General features: G+C 39.2%; 1 pseudogene; it reads left to right on the top strand.

The window, feature by feature from the left end:
* The first annotated feature begins 4169 nt into the window (after positions 1–4169).
* LOC108707739 lies at positions 4170–4811 on the top strand (annotated as a pseudogene).
* The last annotated feature ends 3070 nt before the right edge of the window (positions 4812–7881 follow it).

The raw sequence follows: 7881 nt of genomic DNA, 5'->3' as shown, positions 1-7881 counted from the left end.
TAATCATATTATTAATTTGTGCACATAAATGCCAAATGCATGTGTGCAGCTATCACCGGCAATAATATAGCACAGCAATACATTATTATAAAGAGTATAAAATTAATGTATTTCTTCCTCTTCTGATTGCTGTCATTGTCACATACAGAGCAACACACATGTCTATTAAAGCAAAGGATATAAGAGAAGAGGAAGTAGCTGCTTGCACCCAATGAGTATTCAAAGTCTAAAAAAGACAGAATAACACAGATTAAGTTTTTAGTATATTTGTAAACAGCTTTTCTTCCCAAAGGTTTGGGGACCCTTGGAGTATATAGATCCAGATCACATTCCCTGCCTTGGGAAATCTGTTCTTGTTTTTTCTGGATATATTAATTAGCAGCTTGAAAATGTTGCCATACTGTATATCATGGAGCTTTTCTACACAAATAGAAACAGAAACACTGTACACATAACCTGAACTGTCATCAATATTAATAATGATCATGAATGAAGACATTCAAAAACAGTCAAAGTAGAATTATATATATTTTATAGGCAATGATGTATGGTTCTATGAACATATAAAAACACAAGACCACAGGCCATGGTCATGGAGCTGTAAGGTGACTGCTAATATTCCCATATTGTACAACAGAGGGTACTTATAAATATACACAAGTTTCAGTGAGTCATGTGACACAAATTACAACACAAAGCACTGATTATAAATGGTGTTATCAGTAAGTCTATTTATAAATATATATAATATTTACATGATAATCATGGCCCTTGTGTAGGAGTTCAAAAGCGAGTAAAATAATGTGAAATAACATTAAATTTATAGGCCAGTATTTCTTATACTTTTTCTCAGAAACAGTTATTGTTTCCGAATTATCTTTTCTGCCCAAAACTGTGTAATTTTTTTTTTTCTTATTGTAAGAAGAAATTTCACATTATAAAGGGGGACTGAGAGACCAGCACTAAATCGCACTAGGACCTATTTTTGGGTCTCTTCCCATGGGTTAAAAAGCCCTGTTATGGACTAATTAGCAAGGAGCATCCTTGGAACAAGCCATTACTAGATTTTACAGTGGCATTGTGGATGATCCTTCCCCATAGCCCCTCAGGGGACCTCCCTAATGATATGCTGTCCAGCTGCCACTGGCCCTGTTTAGGGGAGTTCATTGATCCATGGCAGTTTGTACAGCTGTCCTTATTGATAGCCATGAAATGAAAGTGGTCATTCTGGCGCTGGGGCAGGGATCTCTTAATTGTATTATTGAAAATCTAAATTGTGTATAATTAGAAAAACTTTGTAACATGACACTGTATGCACAGCGATGCCACAGAGAGAAAAACAGTCCCACCATCACTATCCTGAGATTTATTGCAACAAATATTTCTGCTAGATACATTTATGTTTCTGCAATGCTTCCACCAACCTAACCTTGCATGTCCCTGCCCTTGGGCTGTTCTCATAGGGGCATGGGTTACATCCCCAGATGCTATACTACACAGACAGTATCTTGGAGGAGATACATAAACACATCTATATGATAAACTGAACATAGATACCAGTTGCTGGATGCCAGAGACCTTAAATAAAGTAATATCATACTTAAGGAACCTGCTCAGGGTGAATTCCTTGAGTACTTTAGCTACTTTGTCATGTCCTGTTACATACAGTGACATAACAATAAAGGTAGAAGACTCTGCAGATGGAAGGGATGCCCCATAGGTAGAAGGGGGTCCAAGGTGGTGCACACAAGGACCCACAGTCCCCCCCATACATGTCTGCAGCTGGATATATACAAGTGGGTATGGGGAGAAGGGGCTAAGAGGTGTTAAGGCAGGTATCTACTCACATATAAACACTTAAAACACAGAGCTGCGAAATATGTTAGTTATCTATAAATACATGTTAATAATAATAAATGGTGGTAGTAGTAATTCTTGGTAGCTTATCATTTAACCACATTAACCTGCTACTGGACAACATTGTTCCACCAGTGACAGGTAACACTTGGGCGAACCAAAAAGTGTAACCCACACAGCCGAGATGTTTGTTTGCTCTGATTCCATTCAGCAGTGCTTTTCAAGGTGGGCCTCTTGCCCCCAATGGCTAGCATAAATGTGCTAGTTATCAGCCTTTAGAAAAAAAACACATGCAGAATCATATGGACAGCTTTATTCAGGAATATTTGAATGGTACTTTTTTTTCTTCATGCAGAAGGAGCTTGAGTTTTAGAGCAGCCATTTTTGAATATTATAAGGCAGACATTTGGGGAGCTGTAGCCTGGAAAATATGGTAATTTGAAAAAAATTCCTTTACCAGAATAATGGGTCCTATCTGGTCCAGATTTGTGACAAAGCCAGAGTCCTGGGCCTCAAGAAGAAACATTTCAGGGTCCACATGCAGCCCTAGGTTGCATCTGCACTAGGCACTTAGTGGGAGATTAAAACAGCAGTCAAAATGTTCTGCTTGCCAAGTCCCCAGGGTAGTTCCATTTGTACAAGCAGACCAGATTTTAAACATGAGAGGTGAATGGACACCCTAGCTTAGGGGCACAATTGCGTCTAAATCTGTCCTGTGACAGACTGTGAAAATTGTAGTGAAAACCTTTCTCAGATACAATGGATAGTTTGATGATGGGAAGGGTGCCTTTTCAACAGGTGAGTAAATAAAAGACTACTGGTTTTAATAAGCATGTAATCTCTCAATAGGTAATGGTCTAACTGTTGTGTTGTTGCCATTTTTTAACCTTTGTGGCAAGTTGGAGACATTGTGAACTTTTCTGTACCTTAATTGACTAAAAACTAGGTAGGAAATAAATATCACTTTATACATGTTTTTTCCAGCCTCATCTACTAAATGCTCTACAGGTTTGAGATATATTATTTGGAATACTTGGGACCTGGGGGTTTCCGTATAAGGCATCTTTCTGTAATTTGGATCTCCATACCTTACGTCTGCCAAATGAGACATAAATTTCAAATAACCCCAATGGGATTGCTTTCAGCTGGATTCATGCAGCTTAGCTAGGATCAAAGACAAGGTACTGTTTTATTATTACAAAAAGAAAATCATTTTTAAAAATGTGAATTATTTACTTAAAATGGAGTCTGTGGGAGGTGCCCTTTCTATAATTCGGAGCTTTCTGCATAATTAGAGAGTTGCATCTGATTCCATCCTGTTCCCTTCCCCAACGGTGTCCTTGGGAGTGTGGAAGCCTATGGAGGGGGCCTAGGTTTTACAAAAGGCCGGAGCAGACACAGAGCCAGTCAATTGTTTCATAGGTGAAAAAAAATCAGTGCTTCTGACTACATGATAATTCAATTTAATTTAAAAAATACATATGTAAACATGTGAGTGGATAATCTCTTAACTAAAATGTGTTCTGCTGCCCTGTCATGTTTAATTAAAGACACTGAGCCTTAGCACATGCATATCCTTTGTATATTGTGGAGTATGTGCTTCTACTGGGTGCTGTTATTCTGCCTAAAAGCTTTAAATCGTGACACATTTCCATTAGCACTTGGCATTGAAGGCTTTTTTTTACAGTATCTGTAAAAAGGAAGCAAACCCCCATTGCCTGATGGGTAAAATTACAGCATGCTGAATCATTCTGGCAGTACTTTGCTTTTTGCATCAGCAGCAGCCTGGCAGACTAGCAAGAGAGGACCAGAATTTGATAGTATAGATAGGTAATTTAGTATAAGGAATCTAGGGTTTTCCGGACAAGCTTCATACTGGCTAAGTTATCATCTACGCACTGTGTTATTATTTAAGAGAAAAAAGGAAATAGTAAAAAAATAGACATAATTATTTTTAATGGACTCATATCTATTTCAATATAATAAGATAGTGTATATAGTTTTTTCTGCAAACTGCTGGTGGAATTGTCAATACTGCTCAAGCGCACATATTTATGCTTGGAATTCGCTCTAGTGTCTTGTTTTTGTAACATATAGCGCTGCACTGAACGATATTTCGCTGTGCTCCGCCATGATGTGATTGGCACGTTTCTTGTGATGTCGACGAGTTAGTTATCCGGCTGAAGGTTTCCTGACTCAAGGCGTGCTCTCTCTGTATAAAAGGCCAGACGAGGCCTAGTCCATCCTCTCTTCAGTCGCTTTAGGCCTTGTGTCCACTATCTGTCTCCATCCTTAGCTGGTCAAGCGGTTTCGGGCTCATCACAGCCATGACTGAGCAAATGACTCTTCGGGGGACCCTAAAGGACCATAATGGCTAGGTCACGTAGATTGCGACTACCCCACAGTTCCCATACATGATTCTCAGCTCTGCCAGAGATAAGACCATCATCATGTGGAACCTGACCCATGACAAAACAAACTATGGTGTCCCTCAATGTGAGCTTTGTGGGTCACTCTCACTTTGTCAGCAATGTGGTCATCTCTTCAGATGGACAGTTTGCTCTTTCAGGCTCCTGGGATGGAACACTGAGGCTGAGGGATCTTACAACTGGCGCCACCACATGCTGGTTTGTAGATCACACCAAAGATGTCACCGTCAAATTGTATCTGGATCCCAAGACAAAACAATCAAACTGTGGAACACACTGGGTGTCTGTAAATACACTGTACAGGAGGAATCTCATAGTGAGTGCGTGTTTTGTGTCAGGTTCTCCCCTAACAGCAGTAATCCCATTATAGTATCCTGTGGCTGGGAAAAGATGGTAAAGGTGTGGAATCTGGCCAATTGCAAACTGAAGACCAACCACATTGGTCACAGTGGGTGCTTGAACACTGTCAATCTGATCAGAGTGTGGCAGGTCACTATTAGAACTCATTAAATGTTTCAAGATTCTTTGGTCTAACAGACTTCAATTTGTAAAATTGTCTAATCGGAGTAACATAAAACATATAATAAAAAATAGTGTATATAGGATAAGAGCAGCAATACCAGTTAAAACACTAACAAATATACCCGTCCAACAACAGCACTTCGCATATATAAATATATATACTGCCGATCCACAGGATGGAGAAAAACTGTTATCGTTTTGGTTTTGTTTTATAAGGAGTCTCAAGACAGCGAAAACCTTTGGTCCAAGTAAGAAATCTAAAGACATTCTACCACCTAGGGCATGCAGCATAAGGCCTTTTGAAAACAAAAGGTATTTACTTGCCTTGTGCCATATACATAGCATTGCCTTAATACTAAAAATGAGAGTTTAAAGGAAAGTCATATTTACTCTGGGGTGCCAAAAGTTAGGCACTTACCTGACACCCCGGGCCATCAGGCGAAAACTGCACCGGTCTGGGGTTATTCCAGCAAGCACCATGGAGCGATCAGCTTCCTTCTTCTTATTTCAAATTTCCAGGGGGCAGACGCATGTGCAGTAGAACAAAATAGCCAACTTCTTTGTTAAAGTTCAGCTATTCGATTTACTTCATTCGCACCTGCATGAATAAAGAGGAAGAAGGAAGTCGATCGCTCTGTGGTGCTTGCTAGAAGAACCCCCAGACCGGTGCAGTTTTCTGCTGATAGGAGGGGTTTCAGGCAAGTATATACAAAAAGTATATACAAAAGTGCCTAACTTTTGCCACCCCCAAGTAAATACCGACTTCCTTCTAATTTAATACTTACATTAGGCATTATGGGCGAGATATGCAAATCTTTCCTTTCTGTCCCTTTGGCCAACTATGCATCCAGAACTGCTGGTTTTATAGCACAGATACAGCCAGGATCGGACTGGGGGGGGCAGGGCTGCTGTCCATCTCACCCTAACCAGGCTACGTTCTTTACCACCTAGGGGTAATGAAAAATGAACTGTGCTGCAGACATTATCAAGAAAACTCCTAAAGCCAAATGCTTAGAGCAGACAGTTTGTAGGATTAGGATATGGACAGCAATTTAAAATTTAGCAGAATAGACAATAAATACATTGCAGAAAAAGTAAAATGCATGATGTGGAGAGCATATTTTGGCAACAATTGTTAATGCAGTCAAACCCATGTAGGTTTCACCAGGAACATTCCAGGGGATCAAGTGCAATATGAGAATTTATAAATTAGGTTCAGCATTTCCACGCAAGTCTTTCATGCAGTGTAGCGCAGAGGGATGAGATAAATTGCCTAGCCTTATTGACAGCTACATGAGAAAGTCTACAATTAAAAACACAATTACTGAACAACAAATCCTTGCAATAAATTACAAGCAATAGCATTAATGAACAATAGTGAGCTAAAATTCATCAATAATTCATTTAGTAGTATTAATATTTAATTAATCTCACAATTTAACATCCTTATACTGTATAGACACATAAGCTGCATACTATCCCTTTAATGGTTTTTATACAACAGTGTTGGTGACAACAGAAACAGCAGTAATCCAGGATTCACCACAAACAGGAGAAGGAATTGTTTACTGTAAAGTAGTCAAATTAAGGAATTTAATCCCAAATTAGGTGGCGTTGTTGAATTCAAATGTAGGAGCTCAAAAAAATTATTGATGTGTTTCTGGCAAGAACAAATGTAGTAAGCTTATTCAATGAATCTTAATTAGTCAGGTATGATAAATCACATATTTGTTTCTAAAATCCTCATGTCTCAATTGTACCCTAACCCTTAATAAACTCTAGCGAGTAGGGCCCTCTAATCCTATTGTACTCTGTAAACCCTTGTTTGTTATCTAATGTAAAGCACTGCGTAACTTGTTGGCGTTATATAAATAAATGATGATTTGTCCATAGGGAATTATTTTTCCACAACATACATACCTACATCGAAGGATCTTTGAAAAGTTAAGATTTGGATGACTTTTCTTTGCCAAAGTCCCTTTTCAAACCTTAGGGCAGGGATCCCCAGCATGTTTTATCAGTGAGCTACATTTAAATGTAAAAAAAAGTTGGAGAGTAACACAAGCATGAAAAAGTTAGCTATTGGTAGCCGCTATGTGGACTGGCAGCCTACATGAGGCTTTGTTTGGCAGTACATAGTTTTTTGCATCTAAAGCTTGCCATCAAGCCTGGAATTCAAAAATAAGCACTTGCTTTGAGGCCACTGGGCGCAACATCCATTGGGTTATTGAGCAACATGTTGCCTGCCAGCCACTGGTTGGGGATCACTGCCTTAGGGATGCAATAATGTTTTTACTGGAAGTAAGAATGAGAACTATGGATGTGTTTAAAAAACAGAAACTTTGCAACTGGAGGCTGTCATGTTATGTCCCTTAGTCACTCATGGACACTCTAAATGTCTTTGTATATGACCTTATTATCAACATACTGTATATCTGCCTCCATTAACATGTTGTACATTGTAAAATATGCATACAGAAGACATAGTTCCTAAAATCAGAGACTGGGATAGTGAAATAAATAAACAAAATGAACCTGATGTTAAAACAAACCTAGCTAGCAACATCATAATAGTTCTAGAAAGAAATACGGATGTAGGAAGGAGCAACAGATACATGACATAACAAGAGAGGATGGATTGTGTTGGTTGCTGGGCTACTTGGTCAGCACTAAGCAATCAGTTGACATTTTATTAAACTTGCTGTAAATATGCACAATGAGAAGATTTATTTGTGGAGATGACTAGTAGGAATAACAAAAGCCCAGGACTAATTCAGGAAAGAGGCCTCGGACATGCGCTGAGCCAGATTCTCTCTCCTGACCTTTGGAAACACTGATGGGAACTTTCCCTGGATATGTTCCTAGCCCAGAAATCCTTCATCCTGAGCTTGTCTGCCCAGTGAATGAAACACTCTGTGCTTTGCGGCCGCCTTTGTGCACATTCCGTGAATTAATAATGTTCTTTGAATGGCCTGTGAAACGGAGGTGTCTACTCTGATTCACTAGCTTTGTGTTGGGGAAGTAAGGTGGAAAAGACTTGATGTCTCCCAGTGCTACAAACATTGTTTTGTTC

Source organism: Xenopus laevis, chromosome 2L, assembly GCF_017654675.1.
Source record: "Xenopus laevis strain J_2021 chromosome 2L, Xenopus_laevis_v10.1, whole genome shotgun sequence".
In the NCBI taxonomy this organism is placed as follows: Eukaryota; Metazoa; Chordata; class Amphibia; order Anura; family Pipidae; genus Xenopus; species Xenopus laevis.
This window is presented reverse-complemented; position numbering and strand designations above follow the sequence as displayed.